Source organism: Phascolarctos cinereus, unplaced genomic scaffold, assembly GCF_003287225.1.
Source record: "Phascolarctos cinereus isolate Bilbo 61053 unplaced genomic scaffold, phaCin_HiC Scaffold_5;HRSCAF=322, whole genome shotgun sequence".
Lineage (NCBI taxonomy): Eukaryota > Metazoa > Chordata > Mammalia > Diprotodontia > Phascolarctidae > Phascolarctos > Phascolarctos cinereus.
The window spans coordinates 815,731-838,571 of NW_027555958.1; the positions used below are offsets into that span (position 1 = coordinate 815,731).

Here is a 22,841-nt window from a genome sequence, read left to right on the forward strand (position 1 = left end):
AGGAGGTAGCCCCTCTGCCCTGCTCTGGTCAGACCACATGGGGAATGGGGGGCTCAGACCTGGGCCCTGGCTTTGAGGAAGTGAATTGAGGTACCTCCAAAAAAGTGGAGGGGAGTGGGGGCGACTGGACCAGAATATCGAGAGCCCTGGAGAGTGGGCCATGGGAAGGGCCCTTAAAGGCACTGGTCTTGTGTAGACCCGAGGTGTGGGCCAGGCTGCCTGGGGCTGAGGGACCAGGGCCTGCATGGGGGCTCTTGGTCAGGGGCAGATTGTACTGGGTGTCTGCCCACGTCCATGCTAATTCTGAGATTCTGATGAGGCTGATCAGGCTCAAATGATCTCATCCTGGGCCAGGTAGGAAGGTGACCCCATGACTCCAGCGAGAGCAGCCTCCTTGGACAGAGCCATAAAGGCATCATGAAGCATCTTGGCAGAAAAGCATCATAGTGGAGACTTTAAACACACATGTGTGCATACACACATGGACATGACCTTCTCTTCTACCACACTGTGATCATTTGAGGAACGTAAGCCCCAGGGGAGAACCCCAGTGCAGTTCCCATTTCAGAGGCAGCAGAGGCCCTTAGGGCAGGGTCATAAGGCTGGAGGCCTATGGGAGCAAAGGGGGCCTCACTGGAGGGATGGGTCATCTAGCCACCCCAAGTGGGCTCCTTTTCCAGAGAAGTCTGTGACCTAGGGGTAGTGCCTGAAGGCCACAGGCCTGTATGGATCTGGAGAGGGGGGGGACATGGGGCTGGAAAAGAGTAAATATTAATGCCACGCTCTACATTTTAGACCCTAGGGCCTTGGGGAAAGTGGGACTTACCCAAGAGGGAGGAGAGTATGGGAGAACTTTGTGAGTATGGTCTATGTTTTTGCATTTTCTGTGCAGTGGAATCAAGACTGTCCTGTACCAGCACTGATACATTGCTACCCTGGATGCTTATATAGGAACTGGGGACCCTTTTGCCCATATCCTCAGACCTAGGAACCTGACCTGTATTGGAGCTGTATTGAGATCATTCCCAGAAGCACCTGGTGAGATGGGAAAAACCAGGCCTGAAGTTGGGATTTGGGAGTGCTGCTCCTAGGCCTGAATCTGGCTCAGCTGACTGCAGAGCCTGGGTGTGAGGACCCTCCAAAGGCTTTGGGTAAGATTGTCTCTAAGGTCCTTCCAGTTTCCCAATCTTGTGGTTTCACTTTCACTCCATCTGCGTTCACTTCCTAGCATGAGAGAGAAAAGCTTGGAATTAGGCTCTGTGTGTGTGTGTGTGTCTGTGTCTATGTGTGTGCATGTGTGTGTCTCTGTGTGTGTGTCTATAAGTGTGTGTGTGCATGCATGCATGCATGTGTATCTGTGTGTGTGCATGCATGCATGTGTGTGTGTGTGTGTGTGTGTGGAGGGCCTGCCCCACTACCCCCAACCTCTCCCTGGGGCCCTGGTGGCCATTTCTCCATCTATCCCTTTCTTCTTGGTCCAGCGCCTGGCTCTCAGGCCTGGCTCAGGCTCCTTCCTTTGACTCCACCTTCTCGGTGGCAGTGGGGGAAGTTAGAAGCAGGTTGATGAGACGGTGACTGGAGGAGCATTAGGGCTAAAAGCCAGTGTAGAAGGACCAGGTCTGTGCCCGGGGGTCTGCCCCTGCCAAGTCCTTGCTGAGTGCTCCTTTCCGGCTCTCCCTTCACCTCTTGCTTTGGGAGCTGACATTGGCGGATGCCATCGATAAAAGGCAAGATGGCGGCTGATTCCTTTCTCCAGTGGTGGCTTTAGAAGACCCTGGTGCTTGGCGCACTCCTCAGGCTCCCAAAAAGGAACCAGCCTTTTGATGTATGTGGGGGGGAGGCAGGGAAGCTTTCTAGCACCCGGGGGCTGGATTCCTGAGCTGCTGGCTCTGGGCCTTGGCATGAACCAAATGGGGACTGCTTAGCTTTATTTGCCCCGAAACGTGCCCTGCGGGGCCACGCCTGGACCCAGGAGAACGTTTCATCCATATACAGGTGCTCGACTCTCCAGCCGCCAGCTGCCCAGGCACCAGCATACCTCTGCGGGGTCAGCAGGGGAGGACAGGGCCATCTGGCTGACATGTTTTCCTTTCTCCTAATCTCTTGATTTGCACAGTCATGTCCTGGGAGGCCAGGATAAGCTGAGAAGGAAGCTTCCCGCCTTCCCTCCCTTCTGGCTTCTCAGCTCCTGGAAGAGGAGGAGTTGTCTCTGGCCCAGCCTTGGCCTCGGCCTCCCATTTCTGGGGCTTTTTGCCCCTGGCTGGTGGGAGTCCCTTGCCTGCCACCAGCCTCCTCGGTGGCCTAGACATGATGAGCTTTGCCCTGAGAAAAGAGAGGGGAAGTTGGCCTGCACGGATCCTGCCCTGGGGAACAGTCTTCTCTAGGCAGTGGGAGCCTTTTTGACCTTCACGACCAGGGGCTGGGTCTGGCCTGTGCTCCCACCTGCCCAAGGCTATTGGCAGCCAGAGCTCTCCCCCTCCTCCAGGCACCCTGGAGGAACAAGGGGTGACATCCAGAGCCGTGGGTGGGAAAGATGGGCCTGAGCCGAGTTTAGCTGCCACACGACCCTTAGTGCTTCACAGGTGCAGATGCCGCCTTCATATGAGGTCTTTGGGAGCTGCTCTGACCTGAGCACTCCTCTGCTGGTAGCCAGCTCTCTGTGCTTGGCCTGTCTGGACAGCAGGCAGATTGCATTCGAGGCCTTCTGAGTGGGAGGGACCAGAGCACATGGGCTGGGTGACTGTTGGCATCAGAATGGATGTTAGAGGGCCCTCCGTCCAAGCCCTGGCAGACACGCCGGGTGACCAGCCCAGGGCTCAGAGCTTCACTCATTTCAGAGGCTCGTCTTAATGAGGAAGCATGCCATGCCCCCAGAGCTGGACCAGCCAAGCCTGCCTGCATTCTGCCTGGCTTCCCCATCCCCCACCCTCCAGGCAGGAAGCCGCCTCCTCCCAATGCCAGGCACCCACCCCCGGTGCCAGCCTCTGTCTCAGCAGCTGCCCCCCAGAAGGGTTGTATCTGGGGCACCCACACAGCCTCTCACCTCAGAGGAAACAAAGGGAACCATTAAAATGTGAATTAATGAGTCCCCAAACAAAGGATAAATTCTGCAGCAGTGGGTGGGCAGCTTCTGCCTGGATGGGCTGAGAAGGAAGGGGCTTCTCCACCCTCACCCGTGAGGCTGAGCCAGCTGGGGCCAGCCAGGAAGGGGAAGACCAGTCAAGACGCCAGCCGGAATGCCAGGCTGGCAGGCGGGCATCCCACGTGACACATCTGTGTGTCACAGAGCCATCGCCCCAGTCACACAGCGGGCATCAAATCAATGCTTCTTGCTGAAGCCTCATGAAATAAAGGCGAGGATCCTCTCCATGGAGGCATCCTTGCTCAGTGACATCCTAACCATTCTCAGGTCTCCTTTCCCTCTTTCCAAGCCTTTCCTGGACCCTGGAGGAAGGCCCGCAGCTCTGAATGTGGTTTAAGGTCCACCCTTCATGGCAGCAGATAGGCCTGCCCTTGGGGAGGCCAGGGCACTCCTGACTCACCTTCCAGTACATCATGCAGTGGCACGCTCAGACCATGCGGGCCGAGGGAAGGAGCTCCAGACTGAGGCTGGAGGTCCTGGATTCAAATGCTGCTTTGGACTGCCTGAGTAACCTGGGGTAGATCACTGCCCTCCCGGGGCTTCAGAGGAGAGTGGACTAGTGGGCATGTGAATCCCGGCCAGCCCTATATCTGGGAGCCTCAGTTTCCCCCTCTATAAAAGGAGGCCCTCTGGGGTCCCCGCCAGCTCCAGGCCTAGAGGCCTGTGACTGGGTGATCTCTAAGCCCCTTCCCGAGCTGAATCATGTGACTTTGTAGCTGATGTTTCATGCTCAGCTCTACCTTCCCTCCAAAAACAATTGAACAAACCATCCTCCCACATCCTTCAGCTTAATTGCTGTTAATTGAAGACACCTTCCTTGAGCATCTCAGCTGAGGTGGGTGATTAAGGCAGCTGGGGCTTCTCATCTTTATTCCCTCCAGGGTTGTTCGGGGGCCTGCTGCCCTCAGCTGGACCCCTCCTCTTGAGGCCTGGGCCAACCAGTGTCCCCTGGGCAGCAACCTCCCTGAGGGCCTCTCTGTGAGCCTGGGCTCAGTGCCCACAGAGCTGCCTGTCATCTCAGTCCTGGAGCAGGCCTCTACCCAGCCTCCACCTTCCAGAGGCTTGTTCCTGGGGTCCTCAGGAGTTGGCTCTTTCACGATCAGTGCTGACCAGCCGGGAAGGCTGATGGCATTTCCATCCCTTAGCTCTCAGGCGGCATTGGTGGGAAGAGATTCACCTCTGACCCCACAATCCCCTGCCCGCCACAGACACCACGTGGCAGGCAGCCAGGGCCTATCCAGGCAGGGCCAAGATCTCCCAATCACAGCAGATCCAGAAGAGACCTTAGAGGCCAATGGGTTGAGCCCAACCCTCCTATGTGGGAGACCTCATGGCTTTCTTGGGTGCCTGCCTTGAGGGCTGCTGCCTCCCAACCATGTCTCCTCACCATCAGGAGGAAAAGACTGACCAGGGATAGTGTAGCAACAGCTGACCCCAGTCATTGGGCAAGGTGTGGACGCCCATTGCTTCCTGCCCAAGGAGCACCGGCAGACAGGCATTGAAGGCTGAGTGGCCTGTCGTGAGGACTGCCCCTTGTCAGTAGGTCACAGCCCATGTAGGGGCAGGAGAGTGGTGTGAGCCACTCACAGCCCCTCAGACCTGAATTTTAAGTGAAGGCTGTTGGGTAAAGCTCCATCCCAAGACTCTTACTCTGGTATTTCTTCCACTTGTCAGGATGCTGAGGAATGGAATGAGGAGAGATGCTTGGCTCAGCTGAACCCCAAATCATCTTTTATTTTTAAACCCAACTGCAGCCTATTCCCCTGCCCCCTAATCAAGCTCAGAGAGCCTGTTCACCCTGGTGCATCATCTGTGCTAAATCTGTCGGGCTGGCCTCTCCCTTCATTGGCAAGGCTCCTTCTCACCAAGCTTGGCCTGTTTGAGAGGCCGTCTCTGGGTGTTTGGGAAATGCCCTTACCTCCCTGGGCCTGTGAGCCCCCCTTTCCATGCCCAGGATGCGGTCTGTCTCACTGAGGAATCCTTTTCCACGGCTGGGGCCAGCGCAGTCCCATCATCCTAATACTTAGGCTTTAAAATTCTTTGTCACTAATTACCCAAATGGCTGATAAACATGGAGAGGAATGAATGCCTTGTGCTATGGTCAGATATTGGTTAGGCCTCCAGGACCACAGCAGGACATCAGAAGGACCCTCAACAAGAGACGGGAGGGCAGGCCCCACCCTGTAAATGTCTGCCAAGAGTGGGGCTGGTGGGGACGTGGCAGCTCCTTGGGAACAGGCAGACCTTGGAGATGTGGAGTCCACCCCACTCATCTCACAGAATAGGAAACAAGGCCAAGGGAGGGAAAGCTCTCTCCTGAGGTCCCAAAGGTGGCAAGTGGAAGAGCCAGGCTCAGACACAGGCTCCCTCTAGATCCTCCCCTTCCCATCCCCTCCCAGCCTTATCCCTTCTGCAGACAGGCCAAACTCCTCCCTGAAGGAGATATGTGACCTTCCATGCTGGTGAGCAAGAGGGAAGGGGCAGGCTGTCTTGAAAGCAGCATGTCCAGGAAAAGCCCAGAGGACCCAAGCCCTCCACAAGCTCCAGGCTTTCTTTTTCTGAGATGGGAATGGCCCCCTTGCCTCACCCACCCACCTGGAGTCGTCCCCCAAACGGGGTGGGGGGGGCCATGCTGCTGCCACTCATCCTCAGGGTGCTAGGGATAACCTCGGTGTGGAGAGAGACAACTAGAGCTCCTAAGCCCCCACTGGTGGGTTTTCCATTTAAACACCAGTTTAGATGACGCCATTAAGTCTTAGTCACAAAATATTTACTAACAGAAGGCAAAATGATAATAACCATAGCATAACAGTCTAGTCATAAACCTGGGTCATACCCTCCAACTAATGCACAGAGTGTCTGTTGGGGAGAGTGGGGTGCAGACTCATAGAAGCCTAGCAGTGAGACACAGGAGTAGAGAAACCCATGCGTCCTGATGGACTTGTCACTCTGGACTGTAGGCCTTTATGTAGGGAGGCATCTGTGCCCAGTGTCCCCTGCTGGACCTTTCCTCTAGTGTGGATGGGGCTGCTTCTCTGCTCTTCTCGGGCTGCTGAAGTGTTCTTTTACCAAAGAGCAGCCTTAAGTCTGGGACCTGCAGGGCTTCCCAGGTCCACATCTTTGGCTGGACATTGTGGCAGCATGCACTCTTTCATTGACTGTTTCCTTAAGTGAGTGAGAGATTGGCAAAGCTACTCCAGTCTGCTCTTGGTGGGCTTTGAAGGGTTTCCCCTTCTGGGGCCATAGAGGGCAGTAGGAAAGCCTCTGGGCAGGGCTGGGGTTGTTCTGCTCCTGAGCTGTAGACTTAACTCTAGGGCAAAGAACACTTTCTCCAGGCAGCTCTTCAAACAACAGAGGAATTTCCAAGCAAATTTTTGCTTTTTCCGATCAATTCCCAGCACCAGAGATGGTCTCCAATCAGATCAGCTCCCCCATCAAGCACAGAGCCTGCTCCAGCCGGCTTGGCTGGTCCCCACTGGGCTCAAGGCAAAGGGGAAGTGATGCTTTTCTTCAGGCTCCTTTCTGCTTCTCTCCTTCCATCCACTTCTCGATTCCCTCAGCTTCTGTCTTCACTCTTCACGTTCCAATGCTGTCTTCCACCTTCTGACTCCTCATGTCTCTTCAGCCTCCAGTCAGGGCTTCTCATGTGTGGCCCCCTCTCCCTCAGGTCCTTTCCAGACTGTCTGGTTTTCTCCCCAAGCTGCCCCTCTCTGTGTTTCTCACACAAATAAACTCATTCCACGTGGAAGAAAAACCACCAGGCCACCTAGAGCTCTCATCATTGTATGGGGACAACATGCATCGGTTTGGATGCCTGCAGCTGGCCACAGAGAGAGAAGTGTTCTCTAAGGTGAATAAAAACTTAAAGCAGTCCCGCCATATTAAGGAGGCACCTACTATGTGCAACACAGTAGGCCAGGTGATGGGGATGCAGGCCTGGGTCATCTGACTTTGGGCTTCCATGAGAGAAGGTTGTGGGCAAAGGAGCAGGAGAAGAAAGAAGGACCTGAGTGGGACAAGAAACTGGGGGTACTTGGAGGGGTCTGGACAAGTGAAAGAGGTGAGAGGAGGAATTTGGGTAGGGGAACTTGGCAACTGAAGGAGGAGCAGCTCCAGCTGAATCCTGAGCCTGACTCTACTTCCAGGCTGCAAGAAAGGCAAATCCAGGAAGGTCAAGGGGCGGGGTGGGGGGAGGGGACAAGTGGAGGTTGAAGAGGCGGATTTGAAGAGGAGGAGAAAAGAAAGAAAGAAGAGGCGAGTGGAACCAATGGAGGGCTGGGGAAACAGCTCGAGTGAGGGACAAACGTGGGTGGAGATAGCTGGGACAAGTAGCCGAGGCCCCCATCTGTCAACCTGATAGCAAATAGAAGGCAATCTTCTGGATCTTCCATGTTCCCGGCATGTATCCAAGAGATTCCAGAGACCTTCCGAGGACTCATCTAAGCAAATGACAGTGCCCCACTTTGGGTGCTTCACGCTAGCATCACAGAGGCCTCCCTCCTGACTGTTACAGAAAGAACCAAAAGGCATCGCTGCTGTTGCTGCTGCAGCCTCAGACAAGGCCCTGAAGCCTGGGGGGCCCAGGCCAGGCTTCCCTCCCTTCTGGCCCATCGAAGACACAGGATGCAACAAAAAACGATTCCCCCAGGGCCGTCCAAGAATAGACTGGGCTTTCTGGATCTTGGCTCCGGGCTCCTGGCCCAGGGCTGACACACTCCCGTCTGCCTAACAAAGGCTGGTGAGAATGTTTTCACTGGTTGTCTTGTGAATCTAACCAAAGGGACTTTAAGCCAACAGGGTGGGAAAGGGAGGAGACTAACTGAGTGTGTCGCCCAAAACAGGGAGAGAAGAAGCCTGGTGGCTGGGGTACCCACAAGCTCACAGGGCAGGATCCACGGAAGAGCTGCGGGTAAAACCAGCGGCCTCAAGCCTCTACCCCCAGACCCCCAGAGTTTAGGCAGCAGATGCTAGGAATTAGAGGTTCTAAAGTCAGGGGGCAAACAGAGCCTTGGTTGGACTAACCCTGAGCCTGGCTCACAGCTCTGGAGAGCTGAGTTTGTCATAAGGCAAAGAGGGTGGGGCACCCTTGGGCATCCAGCAGGCGACTTGTGGGAGGAGCCTGGGACCGAGATGAAGCAGCACAAGGGGAGTATGGGTGAAGGACCAAATGGCCTCTGGGCTCCTTCCCAACCCTCCAGTTCTGTGAAGGTCAGAGCCCCTGCCCTCAGGGAGCCGACTCAGCCGCTCCAGGAAAGGAATCCCCGCTTCCCATTCCCAACAAGCGGTCTTCCCAACTCTGCTCGGATCCATCCAGAGATGGGGAGCTCACCCCCTCCCAAGCTACCCTGGAACAGCTCGCACTGTCAGGAAGTTTTTCCTAAATTAGCTTCTTCCCATCCTCCACCATCTCTCTGGGCCTGCCCCCTGGGCCCAGTGGAACCAGACTAACCCTTGTCCTGCCCCTCTGTTTTCTCTTCTAAGGGCTCAAGACCCCACCTTTTAAAGCCTGGACAGTTAGCCCTAAGGTATTGGCTTCCAGTTATCAGTCTCCCCGCCCCCCCCAAAGAGAATGTCACCATTAACACCTGAGGAAGGAACTGGGACTGCTTGGGCTGGAGGTGAGGAGACTCGGGGAGGAAGAGCTCTCTTCTAGGGGGGTGTCTGCCTGTCTGTCTGTCTGTCTGGGGATGGGGGTGTCACTCCACGGAGAAGGTGGCTTCTCTTCATGAAGGAGAAGGATTTCTCCTGGAAGAAAGGAGGGGGGCTGTTCTAGGGATGGCAAGGGAGGAGGGCAGGGGATGCAGCCCCTCCTACTGGCTGGGGTCCTTCCCAGGGCCTGGCCTCCGGCCTCTGCCGTACTGAGGGAGGAGCCTGGAACAGCTCTGAGGTCTGCAGGACAGTTGGAGCACTCCTGAGAGCAGCTTCTCAGGGCCTTCCTGGCCTGGATTTTGTGTTAAAATCTCCCAACATCTTCTGGCCCAACCCGAGTTACTTAATCAGTGTGATTGATGACCTGGCTGATGAAGCCGACTAGTGCGAAGGTCAGAGACGCCCTGTTCTTTCCTCTCCTCTCCTTCCCCAAGCTCGCTCTTTATGGCATCTGGGAGAAGGCCAGGGACAGCCTGGCCAGTTGTGTGAGAGAAGCTTGTGTGCGCTGGCCCCTCCCAGATCTATGCTGTTGGTGTGGGGGTGGGGAGGTCTGTGACTGCAGGATGCACTGAAGCAAGGGATCCGGATTCGAATCTCTGGGGCAAGACTTTCTCCTGCTCTCGGCTTCTGTCACATGAGGGGGCCCCTTCCAGCTCAATCCAAGCCTGAGCTGGGACCTCTGAGTTGCTCCAGACCTCCAAAGGTGTCCTCCTGGCTTTGGTGAGCAGGCTGCACAGTGAGGGAGCCGCCATCCCTCTGTCTGGAATTCTGAAGCTGAGCTGTGCTTTGTAACTCTGGGGCCTGCTGCTCGAAGATGCCTTGCAGACTCGCTCCCCTCCCTGCCAGATCTGGGGCTGCCCCAGGACTCAGCCTGCTTGGGGCTAATCATTTCATGCTGGGAGGCTGGGTCCTTGGCCAGGCCTGAGGCCAGGCCGAGGCCAGGCTCTCCTGAGAGCTTCCTCGGCTCCCTGCTGGGCCCAGGCAGAATCTTTCCAGCTTCTGGGTTTGGGGCTAAAAACAACCAGATCTGTTCTGGGTGGCGCTGGGAGAGATCTCCAAGCCATCCAGGCCAATCGGCTCATTTGACAGATGAGGAAACTGAGGCCCAGGAGAGGGAGGACCTCCTGCCCCCAGAATCATACAATGACCTTGAGGGAGTCAAGACAACAGCAAAGTCTCCTGGCTCCTCCCCTTTCCTCAGGGCCACAGCCCCTGGCTTCCTCCTCCTCCTCAACTGTAGCAACATGTGAGTAGCAGCGTAGCCACCGGCCTCAGCGCCAGGCTGGGGAGGCTGTGCCAGGGCTGTGGCCTCAGAGGGGCTGCCTTGGAGGCAGGAGCCCCCAGCCTGCCTGGCTGCTGGGCCTGCTCCAGCTGCAAGGCCCAGCTGCTGTCCCTGGGTCCTCGTTTCCCCCGGAGGTCAGCACACGCTTCAGCTCCTGTCTCTTCTGGACAGTTTTTTCCAGGTCCCTTCACCTGTGGGGCTAGCTCCGGGGTAAGTGGCCCACCTGACCGTCCACCTTGTCTCTGCTGCTGCCAGGGTCCACCTGCCTGCCGGACTGTCTGACTCTGACTGGCCATCCTCCCTCCATTGCCCGGGGCCGTGGGGCCCATCTGTACAATGGTACCTCCCCACAGGCTTGTTGGGAGCTGGCAGGTCTGTGCCAGGCCTCTGGAGCCATCCTTCCCCTGTCCGTCAGTCAGTTGTGGAGGGCTGGAGGTACGCAGGTGAGCCACACGTGCCCTCAGGATCTCCATCTGCCTCCTCTTCTCCTAGACAGGCCTCAGGTCCAGGCTGGGCTAGGCTGGCCTCACTTTCTGGCCTTTTGCACGGGAATTGGCCTTTGACCTGACTTTCTATAGGGTCAGTGCCTTCTGCCAGCTGCCTCCTGGCCTGAGACCTGCGCTCTGTGGCTAATTAGGACTAACTTGTATGAAGAAGATGCTGGTCTGCCCCTTGGGATCACCGGTGACTGCCATCCCAGCACTTCCCAGAAACCCCAAACATAGAGGTGGAAGACGCTGGCCTGGCTGCCTGGGAGAGCGCCTGCTCCCTGCACCACCCAGCAAACCTCTCCCAGGCTCTGTTTTCTTCTCCGTTTGCCTGTCTTAATCTCATACTCATTTGCTCCCAGGGATGCTGGGTGAGCACAACTCACAGGGCGCCACAGCCTTGGGAGAATCCAACTGACAAATGACTTACTGGAGAGCTGAGGGGACAGTGTGTTGCCCACCCTGCTGGGCTTGTAAGCAGAGCTGCTGTCACTCAGCTGCCCTTTGAGTGCCACACGGCCTGCAGATCAGCCACGTTTGCTCCTGAGGCCCGATCTGCCCAAGGGGAGTCACTGAAGGAAATGGTGCTTCTAGAGAAAATCGAGGCAGAATATCCAAAGCCACCCAGGGTGACTGATTCCTCCAGGGCCAGAGCCTACTGAGAACTCAGGATGGAAGAGGGACTTCACAGACTACCCTGTCAGTCACAAGCACTGGCCCCACCCCCTCACTGTGCAGAGGAGGAAACTGAGGCAGCCTCCAGAGGGAAGTCATTCGACCGCAGTCACACAGAGTGCTGGTCTCCAGGGTCTCCTGGCTTCTCCTCCAGGGCCCTTTCTAGGCTGCTAGCTACCTTCAGCTTTCTCTGCCTCTCTTCTCTCTCTGTGTCTGTTTTTCTCTCTCTGTCTCTGTCTTTCTTTCTCTCTCTCTCTATCTCTGTCTCTCTGTCTCTCTCTCTATCTCTGTCTCTCTGTCTCTGTCTCTGTCTCTGTCTCTGTCTCTCAGTCTCTGTCTCTCTGTCTCTGTCTCTCTGTCTCTGTCTCCCTCTCCCTGTCTCTCTGTCTCTTTCTGTCTCTATCTCTCAGTCTCTGTCTGTCTGTCTGTCTATCTGTTTCTCTCTCTCTCTGTCTTTGTCTCTCTGTCTCCCTCCCTTTCTCTCTCAGTGTGTGAGGTTGGCTGGGTTTTGGCCAGTGAGAATGGATAATGGAACAGAGAAATTCATTCTCTTTGCTGCTGTCCCCCAGGCCAGCTGGGCTGGGCCCCTGATGCTGGATCCAAGCAGGGCCATTCTCCATCTCTGGCCTCCATGCTGTTGCCTCGTCTGTCTTCCATGCCTACCATCCACCTTCACGTGTTAGATTCCCTAGATTCTAGCAAGGTTCAGCCCTCTGGAACCCCTTTCCTGATCCTCCCAAGTTGTCATGTGCACACTTGTCTGTTTATATGATGTCTTCTTCCCTCTGACCCCTCCACACCCTTCCTTTCCCATCCCCCACCCATAGAACGGCAGCTGCCTGGCACATAGTGACGAGTAGTGAATGCTTACTGAAGGAATGAATGGACCTGTCATCAGAGAGGGCCGGATGGGCTGCCTCCTGTGGGGATATTCAATGCCACCCAATAATAGACCGTTGTAACTGAGGCTGAGCCTTGTGGGGCCTCAGAGATAAAGACACAATAGGAGGGTCCGAAGCCGGAGGATCCTATTACCATGGGGGTAAGTGGCCCTAAATGTGATCCCCTACACTGGGTACCATTCACCTGGTGGAGCTGTCTGCCAGCCTGGAGGCAAACTGATCTTATCTGCTTTAGAGAGACGCCATCCTGGCAACTTAAAATCACACAGGTGACAAGGGCAAATTCAATGATGAGAGTGAGCCAGACCTTTGGAAGCCTGAGTCTGTCCTATTCTCTGCCTCTGCCAGTCACCAAGTTCCATGTGTGGTGCATCTTCATGGACCATCCTTGGAGTGGTTTTGGCCAAAACCATTCATCTGCTGGCGCCTATTTTCTGGGGCCCTTCCCCAAGATAAGCTCATCCACAGGGGCCCGCTTTCTCGGGGCCCTTCCCCTGATGAGCTTATCCACTGGGGCCTGCTTTCTGGGGGCCCTTCCCCAGATGAGCACCTCCTCTCACTTCTTTTTGGGCCTCAGATGAAAGGCATGGAAATCATTGCCAGAGCCATGTTGAAGTTGGAGAGGAGCCGCTGAGCCTGTTTTCTGGGGACATGCCCCAGGGTCACCTCCTTCCTTGATGGAGAAACTCTCTAGTTGGAGAAAAGGTCTGGGGTCTTCCCAAAGAGCGGACTCCCTGCCTGAGGTCCCCCCTCAGTGAGAGAGGGTCTCCTGTGAAGATAGCAGATGAATCTCATTGGTCAGCAATGGGGAACCATTGACTGTTGGGGAGCTGGGAGCTGGGGGAGTGCTCAGGGCCAGTGGAGCACAGGGTGACGGTTCCTCTTGCTCAGCTGTGGACGGGGACGGCAGATGTCATGGGGAGGGAAGCCAGGGCCCGACTCCTGAAAATACACAGGAAGGCCTTGAGGCTGGGCTGACCTTGAGCACTGCCCTTGCCTGGCCCTGGCCATCGTTGCCCTGTTTCCATAAAGGTCACCGGCCGTTCGCAGCCAGAAGCGCTGCTATTTGTGATGTCCATTCATCTCCCTGCTTGTTGACTCACATTCCTCCAGGGCTTCTGTCTATTTTGGGGAGAGATATGCCTTGTTCTTCATTACCCCTCTGCCTTTGAGAAAAATGAGCATTCAAACGACCATCAGAACCATCCTTCACTTTGTACTTTGGGGTGGGAGCAAAGCCCACTGCAGGACTTAGTCCTTCAGGCCCCTCAAAGGCTCATTTATCTGGTGATAAGTGAGTCCTTGGCGTGTAACCCCCCGGGCTCCAGCCCCCATCACCCACCAGGACTAGTGTGCATCTCTTCAGCATCTCAATGTCTGAACCAGAAACTCTGCCCCGTCCTTCAAAGCCTCTTCAAAGAGCACTTCCCAACTCCCCTGGGTATCTGCCTGCATCATGCTGGCAACCCCCCAGAGCTGTCCTGTCCTTAGTCTGATGCCCCCACAGGCTTCTCTCTGCCCACTCATGGGGCTCCTGCCCAATGTCAGTGCCTTGAGCCCTCTCCCTGGCACCGTTGCCGTGGCTTCCTCATTAGCCTTCCTGAGTCTGGTCGCCCTCTCTGCCATCCATCCTTCACAGGGCTGCCAAAGTGAGTCCCTAAAGTGTGGGTCTGACTGTGCCACCCCTACAGGATGCTTCACTGGCTCCCAATACCTCTAGGATAAAGCACAAACCTTCCCCAGTCTGGCCCATGCCTGCTTTCCCCCACTGTCCACTGGCTTAGGAGCTGGTCTCTGTAAACCATACCACACCCTGTGTGTCCCTCCTTGTCTGGAAGATGCCTTCTCTGAACACAGGGGTGAGGGCACGGGAACACACACGCATGCACTCACGCCTCAAAGAATGCCCAGCTCACTTTTGAGCAGAGCTCCTGGGTAGGAAGGCTTGGGGGCTGTTTTGTGAAAGGGGGATAGCCTGGTTCTCTCTGGCCCCACAGCCAGGAGGTGGAGCCCTGGGGATGCACAATGCCCAGAGATGGGTCTTAGCTCTCTGTCTCTGTCCCTGTCTTTCTCTGTCTCTGACTATCTCTCTGTCTCTTGATCAGGCAAAGATTCTGTGAGTCAAATATGTGACAAGGGGACTTGTATCAGAAGTATATGTGTGGGTACTGAGTGTCCCTTGAAGAGTGTAAGCTCCTCGAGGGCAGGTCTTCATATTTCCCAGTTCCAGCTTCACTGGGCCCATCAAGTGCTCACTGCTGTGGGGAGGACCAGGGGAATGAGACCTTTGGACCCTTGGTGCTCTGACGGTCTAGTAATACCAGTCCCTCTGCTGCTGCTGAGTGCCCATGTTCCCTGGCACCTCCATTTGCAGAGCCATAAAATTGGGCTCCACTTTCTTCTCAGGGAGGTGAATTGGGGCCACCTCCACCAACTGCTGGGAGCCGCCCTCCACCTGGCTTTACTTAGTGGGTTTCCATAAAACATGTCCACCCACGTGCCCCATGGCTGAGCTGTGTTCGTGACTGGGGGTAGCCTTCAGGGGCTACATTCCCTGAGATAGAAATGTAATGTGAACAACCCTCCGCAAACTGAATTACTAATGGGGAACAGGAAAAGCCCTATAAAATCAATGATGGCTCACTGATTATGGGCATCTCATCCCTGCTGTTTCTTCAAGAGTTCTGTGGTGGGTGGGGTGGTGCACCTCTGAACTTTGGCATTACTGGCAATGCCCTCATGGTCTGTCCATCCCTGCTGCCTTGTGCAGTCCAGGTTAATAGATGGTGGTCCAGAAGCCCTACTAATGGGTTGTGGGCAGTGCCCAGAATGGTCCCAGGCCTTCAGATGAGGCCTCTCAGCTGAGGCTTGTCAGCAGGCCAACTCTGCTCAGGCTGCCTTTGCTGACACCCCCAAGTGCTGGGCACCAACTGCCCCCCTTGTCATTTTTTTGTATAGATTTATTCATGCCTGTGTGAGAATGTGAGCTCCTCGAGGGCAGGCCTGGCTCACTTTTTTGTCTTTGCATGCCCAGCACCTGGCCCAGGCCTGGAAGGCCAAGAGCAGGGATATGGGGGGGGGGTATATGGGAGAGTCTCTGGCTTCCTCCTCTGTCATTTTCATTCTTTCCCCTTTTTCGTCCATTCCTCCAACTCTACGTGGTCACTGTTTTATTTCAGAAAGTTTCTTCCAGGTTTCTTGTCCTCCCTTATCCTGGTCCAACTTGGGGGCATCCCAATGTCCTGTGGCCCCCACACTGCAATGAATTCAGAGACTCTGCCATCTCTGGACTTGTCCCATCTACAGCCCTTGGTCCTCACATAAAGGCTGCTTGGGGGGTGAGATAGAGAAAGAGAAAGCGAGAGAGAGAGAGAGAGAGAGAGAGAGAGAGAGAGAGAGAGAGAGAGAGAGCAAGAGAGAGAGAGACACACACACACACACAGAGACAGAGACAGAGAGAGAGAAAGAAAAAGGAGAGAGAGAGAGGGAGGGAGAGAGAAAGGGAGGGAGAGAGTGAGAGAGCGAACTCTTTGCTGTAGCTGCTGCTATCTAGGTCCCCCAAGGAGAGGGGCTGCCTCATGACCAATGCTTTCTCCAAGAGGAGCATTAGAGACACTGGGATGCTGAACAGGAGCCCCTGGCACTGAGGACACAGCCCACTGTAGCTTGTCCAGAAGGAAATGACAAGTTACAGCTTCCATTTTGGAACTGGCCCCTGTAGGCTTCCATCAGCTCACTGGCTGCAGAGAAAGAGGAGAGCTGAGAAGAGGCACCAGCTGCTTTTACTGGAACTGTCTGAAGAAGTCATCAAATCCCAAATCCAGATTTAGAACTGGAAGGGACCCTAGAGGCTGGACCCATGCCTCATTTTATGGAGAAGGAAATTGAGGCAAAGAAAGCTCTCATGGCTTGCTCGGGGCCACACAGCTAGGAAATGGCTGAGATAGAATTTGAACGTACATCTTCTAGCTCCCAGGCCAGTGGCCTATCCACCAGGCTGCACTCTCCATGGGACGTGGGTAAAAGCAAAGAGAGACCTTTAGAACATACAAAATGGCTGCCAATCATAGGAGGCCCAAACCCAGAGACTGAGTCAGCAAACAGTAACTCTCTTTTCTCAGTGAAGAGGCAGAAGAGGCAACGACAATGCTGGCTTGGAGTCTAACCCAGAAAAAAACAAAAGATGATGGAAAATGTAAGAGGTATAATGTCACAAGAAGCACCCCCCCCAAAAAAAAATGGAGAGAAAACAAACCTTCCGAGAGCATGGCCAGATTGTCCTGATGTGTAGAGTAAATGAGGCAGAGGAGGAGGAGGAGGAAGAAGAGAGGGAGGGGAAGGGAGGAGGAAGACAGGGAGGGGGAGGGGAGGGAGGAGGAGGAGAAAGAGAAAGGGGAGGAGAAGGAGGAGGAGGAAGAGGAGGGAGAGCAACCAGCAACTGTGAAATAGAACAGGTTGAGTGATGGTTTTATTGCCAGCAGCGAAAGGGGGAGCACCATATTTGGACGCTGCCCTCTCTGAGCCTGGCGTGCAATGTGATAGAGTCATAATTCCAGATAAGATGAGGACGCTAGGAAGAAGAGCAGGACCGAGCCCCCAGCCATGGAGGAGCTGGATATGGCAGCCAGGGGTGGATTGTAAAGGGGTTGGTTCCAGGAGGGTGGGAGAGATCAGGAACATCCAATGAGGCGATGCGTGCAAAGTGTGGACCTTAAAGCACCATCTCAGTGCCAGCTATGAGGGTGACGGTTCAAGAGGAAGAGCTTAGAACACATGGTGAATGGCTGCCCTGCCTCCTGGACCTGCTTTTTCCTCTTCACGGACTCTTTAGGAGAAGGGTCTATATGAGCAAAGAAGGTCCCCTTGATGAAGATCTGAGAAAACAGTCCAGGAGGCTTGCCTCACCCTTCAGATGAAGTCTCTGCAGCCCCGCCTCCTCTCACTTGATACTTGCAGAGCTGGTCTTGGAATGTTTGTCTCTATTCCACCCTAGTCTGGGTCATTTTATTCTATGGGGCCCACCTTTCTCACCTGACCCCATCTTTCTGAATCCTCCTGTGTCTTCCCATAGGTTTGCTGTCCCTGTACGTATCTGAGGAGTGCTGCCTCTTCATCTTCATCCGAGTCACCCATTGCAAGGGCCCCTGGCCAGGGACCAGGCACAGATCCCTGGGGCATCTTCCTTCCAAGATTCCATCATTTCATGAAGGAGAAACCTTTGGGTCGAGCCTTCCCAGCACTCTCGAATCTTGGCTACCTAGCCTCTCATCTAGCTGCAACAATGTGTCAGATACATCATCTGGGGACTTGTTTTGTCAAACTGCCCTGGAGATTGGAAGTCTGGGAGGTGGTGGATAAAGATTCCACGGTGCAGCCATCCAGGGCCCCACGCATACGTCCATGGAGAGGCTGCCCTGGGGCCACCTCTGTCGTGGTCTCACCATCTCTGTGTGAGTCCAGCATTCTCTTCTTGCAAAGTCAGATTTGTGCTTGGCTCACTTTGGCACCAGACAAGAGTCTCTATTTGGACTTTGCAGTCTTCCCATGGGGCTAATTCTGTCTGTAGAACCGAGGGGATGGGTGAGGGGGCTGAGCCCGGGCTTGGGGACCACATAGTAAGGGGCATTGTTATTGTACATATATGTCAAAGGCAAAACTGTGGCTAAAATTGACATCCATCCGCTCACAGTGGATGTCTGCACCAGTTCTGACCAGAGGTGTCTCTTGGGAGGGGCAGAGACGCGATTCCATGGTGCCGGACATCCCAATCTGCCAATCCTCCCATCTTGACTGTGCTGTCATTCCATACACCCTCCTTCCAGGCTCCTAGAGAATGGCTTTCAGAAATCACCAGGCTTCCTAAAACCCACTTGGCTTACAGAGTCTGGCCTCACTGCAGGTCTGTTGGGGCCTGCCACCCCCTGGGTCTGCTGCCATCTCTGTTTCTTCCTCTGTGATGAGTGGTTGAGGCCAAGGGGTCCCTCCACTCCCTGACACGCTAAGGGGTCCTGCAGACAGAGGGCATTCCCATCCCCCTCAGTCCTTGGGGGAGGGAGAACTCTGCCTCTTCTCCTCATCCCTTCCCTGGTCCTCAGAACTCCAGTGTCTGTTGACTTCTGAGCCCTCCTGAAGTATTCCAGCACCAGGGACAAATCCACTTGGGGGGGAGTGGGAGGCTTGTCTGATGCAAGGTCCCTGGTATCCCACATAGACAGGGCAGCACACACATGCACTCATACACACATGCAACTCACTCATATACACACATACTTATACACTCATACACACTCACACAATTCACTCATAAACACATATGAACTCACACTCATACACACTCTCTCACACACTCATACATAGTCACACTCACATTCATATACACTCTCACTCACACAATTCACTCATACACACATGCACTCACACTCATACACACTCACACACTCATACATATACTCACACAGCTCTCACATATACTCATACATGCACTCATACTCTCAGTCATACTCACACACTCACACAACTCACTCATACACACTCTCACACTCACATTTAGCTCGAGCCCTCATCACCTCTAACTTGGATAAACCTTCCAACCTGGAGCTTCTGGGGTTCTTTGAGGTGCTGTGTTGCATGTTTCTGCAGCAGGCTACCTGGTGCAGAGTAGGGAGGGTCAGCCCAGAAGCTGAGAAGACCTGCCTCTGACATCCTGGCTGTGTGAGTCTGGGCCAGTCACTCAGTCTCTCCTTGCTCTCTTAGCAGTATTCTGAGAGGATTGGTTCTAGAACAGCTTCTGATCTGCGCTGGTGGAAGGACTTTCCTCAGCTCAGAGTTCTCTGTGCCAGTGAGGTCCCAGATCTGGGGCTTGTCCCTATGTCCTGATGGCACCATGGCCTAGGGGAGAAAGGGCGCTGGGTTTGGCCTTAGGGTACCTGAGTTGGAATCCTAACTCTGCGTCTGGGTGACCTTGGGCAAGCCCCTATCCCTCCTTGGGCCTCAGTGTCCTTGTCTGTGAAATGAGGATGCTGGACAGATGGCCTCCGAGTGCCCCCCTCCCCTCCCTCTCCAGCTCCGGGGTCTTGGGAGCCTGGGCTGCTTTCAGGGATTCAGTCCTAAGAGCCAGAGCAGTGAAGGGGGGTCGAAGCATCTTTCACACGCTCTCAGTCCTTGAGTAACTGACAAAGGTTCCTGGTACTCCCTTCCCCCCACACTGGTGCCAAGGTCAACAAACAGCACAGGGCTTGAGAATGAGCTGGAGGGGTGCCCTCTCCCACCCCCATGGCTTGTTTCTGCTCTCGGTGCAGCTGGAGCTGTGGTAAAGTCCCCTTTCCCAGCTCTCCAAGCTGGGGCTTTGGAAACACTGCCTGTTATCTAGTGTTTCCAGACATTCTCCAAGACCCTGGCTCTCACCTTCCTGAGGGAGCCTCTCCAGGGAGGGGCTGCTGGCTGTCTGGTTACTGTCTGCCCAGCTGGCCTGCCATGCTGGGTTCTGGGGCAATGCCAGCAGGCTGGCTGGCATGCCAGGGGTTGGAGGGCTGCCTCCTTCCCACACTGGAAGCCACACTGCCGGGGGAGAACAGAAATCTAGCCGCCTCAGCAAGTGCTCCACACGGGAGCAAACAGAGCATGAGAGACATGCACAGCCCGAGGCTCAGCCCAGGAGCTGCCAGGGCGCTTGGGACCTGCTTCTCCTCTGACTCTGGCTCCCATCCCCCTCCCTCCGGGAGCCCTGCATTTCTTCTTCCAGCCGGATGGTTCTCCGGACCTCGGCCATAGCTCTGCTCCTCTATTTCTTTCAAAATTCAGACTCCTTCACTGGCTTCTGTAGCCCCCTATTTTGAGAAGCCTTCCTGGGTCACCCCAATCCTAAAGGACTCCCAACACCTCCACTAGCCACTGACTGTGTGTGTGAGATACACTTACCTTTGGACCCAAGAGAGACAGACAGACAGACAGAGGCAGAGACAGAGAGACAGAGAGGAGGAGGAGGAGGGAAAAGGAGGTAGCAGGAGAGACAGAGGCAGGAAAGGCATTTATTAGGTAATGTAATCACACATTATTATTATGTGCTTAGTAGATGCTAAGTTCTGGGAATACAAATACAGGCAAAAAGAAAACCTTTCCCTGCCCTCATGGGGCTTACATTCTAACAGGGGAAGATGACATACAAAACAGAGTTGAAAAGGTTGGGAAGCCGGGCTCTGGAGAGGAGCTGACCGATGAAAACCAACCACAAACCTTTGGCCAATGGCACCGGACAGAGGCTGGTGGGGGCAGACACAAATGGGAGCCAAGCTCTGCCCTTGAGGGGCTTTGGGCTCCCTGGGAGAGCCGCCTGAGGATAAAGTTGAGGTCCAAACAAAGCCCTCTGGGAATGCCTGAGAAGGGGAAGGATCTTGTGGCAGGAGCAATCAGGGAAAGCTTCCCAGGGCTGGAGGTGCTGGGGCCAGAAGCATGTTTGGCAGGTTGCAGCAGGCCAAGGAGCCTGACTGCGGGCCTGAGGGGCCTGGTGCAGCCCATGCCCTCGGCACCTGGTGGAAGAGGGAAACCCAAACAGTCTCGGCGACAGCCACTGGCATCCCCCTCAGATAAAAGCAGGAAGAGTAGACAATGCCCGGGGATCCCTGCTGGCTCATGGTAACTTAGAAAACCTCATGCTTCCATCTTTCTTCTTTTATTAACACGCCAACACACTCAGGTGAGACTGGAACGACATTTTAATGGGGTTTGGCCCCCACTTGACCCCTCTGGCATTGGGCAGGGCTGTTTTTATTTTGTCCCACGGTCCCAGCCAGCACTGGGCCTTTAACAGACACGTTTGGGAGCACACAGTGGGAGAATTCCAGGGGGCAGATTCCAGAAGACAGCTCGCTGGGGATGTCAGGTAGGGGGCCTGTTTCTGGGGGTCTAATCCCGTAGGATCACTGAGGGCAGGGGGAGAGTAGGTTTCCTCTGCTCAGGCCTGAAGGTCAGAACTAGGGCTGGTGGGGGGGGCAGGGGGCATGTGCATCAAGGATCCATTCGGTCAGAGGCTTTGGGCCATTCGGGCTGCCTGAGCCTGGCATAGACTGCTTCATCAGGGAGTGAGTTTCTCATCATGGGAGGGCTTCCAGTGGAGGCTGGGTGAATGATCCCTCACTGGGACCCTGGAGAGGGGATTCCTGATCCCACCAGGGGCCTCTGAGCTCCCATCTAGCTTGTAAGGAGGTAGGGAGGCAGCAAGCGTTAGTGGGGGAGTCTTGGAGACACCGGGCGCAAACCCCAGCTCGGCTTCTTCCCAGCCGTGCGACTTTGGGAAACCACTTAACGCCCCCAACTTTGTGACCTTGTCTCACCTCACCCTGGATGGCCCTGTGGTCCCAGGAACAGACACGTCACGTGTGTTGTGGACACAGAGCATGTGTGAGGTCGCACATGGAAAGGAGATCTATATGCTGGGGTCTCCTCTGCCCCTTCTTCATTCCCAATGCTCATCCAAAGCAGCCAGGGTGAGTAGAAGACGGTAGGGAGAAGCCTCTGCCTGTCCAGTCATCCCCGAATAGGCCTTTGGAAAGGCCTGGGCCTCCCCTACCTTGTTTTACAGGGAGGGAAGCAGGGGGCCCAGAGCGAGGAGGGGGCAGAGCAGGAGATTTGCCCATCAGCCCCATCTCCTCCAAGGACGGCCACGGACCATGCCAGCGGAGAGGGGAGACACGTGGGATGCTGCCGGCCTCTAAGGTGTTGGACTCTGGCATCCCTGGGCTTTCCCGTCCTCATGACGGTCTCCAGACAGTGGCCCCAGGACAAGTTGGCCCTAGATGATTGATTTCAGTGTCTCCTCCCAGCTTATAAAATAGGAGAGAAAGGTTCTCAGGCAGCCAAGGTGCTGTCCACAGAGGACAGCCAACAGTGAGGAGCTGCTTCGACCCCTGTGGACTGAGGCCAGGGAGCCATCCCCAAACCCTCTTGTGGTGGGCCATAAAGCCAGAATGCTTCCCTTTTTTGGACTCATTGAGGCTTCCTGGGGTTAGTGACTGGAAAGCCCACCCTCTGAGGAGGCTGGTCAGGTGGTAGGAAGGGGGCTTGGCTCAGACCAGCTGTGTGTGGCAAGGCACAGAGTAGAGTGTGTGATGGGGACTGGCAAGGGGTGGGCGTGGAGGGAGAGGCAGCTGGAGATTGGGAAGAACAGTGGACTGCCGTGGCCTTTGTCCAGGCTTGGGTCCCCACTGTGCTGAGTGCAGGTCTTCACTCTGGTCTGCGCTGGCCTGGGGGGCTCCTGGTTTTCCTCCTCTTGGGTCATGAATATGGAAAGTGGGAATGTTCCCACTGGTCTGGCTTGGGCTGGGTCAAGGCTAGAGAAGGAGCACCAGAACGAGGATGATTCTCTAACGAAGCTGTGGCCATGTCCAGGCCACAGTGCTTCTCCAGACTGTATGGACGGAGCTTACTCTCCATCCCAGGGTATGGGCATGGGCAGTAGGACCACACATACAGTAGTATGAATGGGCAGAGACTTCTGTAGCTACAGAGGCAGAGAGAGAGGGAGTATTTATTAAGTGCTTACCATGTGCCAGGCACTGTGCCAATGGAAGTAAGGCAGTCCCTGCCCTTAAGAAGCTTACATTCTAGTAAGGGGAAGACAACCCAACAAGAGAAGCTAGTGGGAGGGCAAGGAGCCAGGAGAGGAGGAGGTGGAGGAAAAGAGGGAAGTGGGTCAGAAATAAACACAG

The 22,841-nt window shown here is 55.1% G+C and overlaps 1 long non-coding RNA gene across 2 annotated transcripts; it reads left to right on the plus strand.

Moving 5' to 3' along the window:
• The first annotated feature begins 7,973 nt into the window (after window positions 1-7,973).
• On the plus strand, window positions 7,974-18,739 carry LOC110198875 (uncharacterized). 2 transcript variants are annotated; one of them, XR_002321863.2, is made up of 3 exons: window positions 7,974-8,051; window positions 8,624-8,760; window positions 17,210-18,739. It is a non-coding gene; the product is annotated as an uncharacterized LOC110198875 (long non-coding RNA). The 2 variants fall into 2 exon arrangements; XR_013486756.1 differs by lacking the exons at window positions 7,974-8,051; window positions 8,624-8,760 and adding an exon at window positions 9,140-16,340.
• Window positions 18,740-22,841: the final 4,102 nt, after the last annotated feature.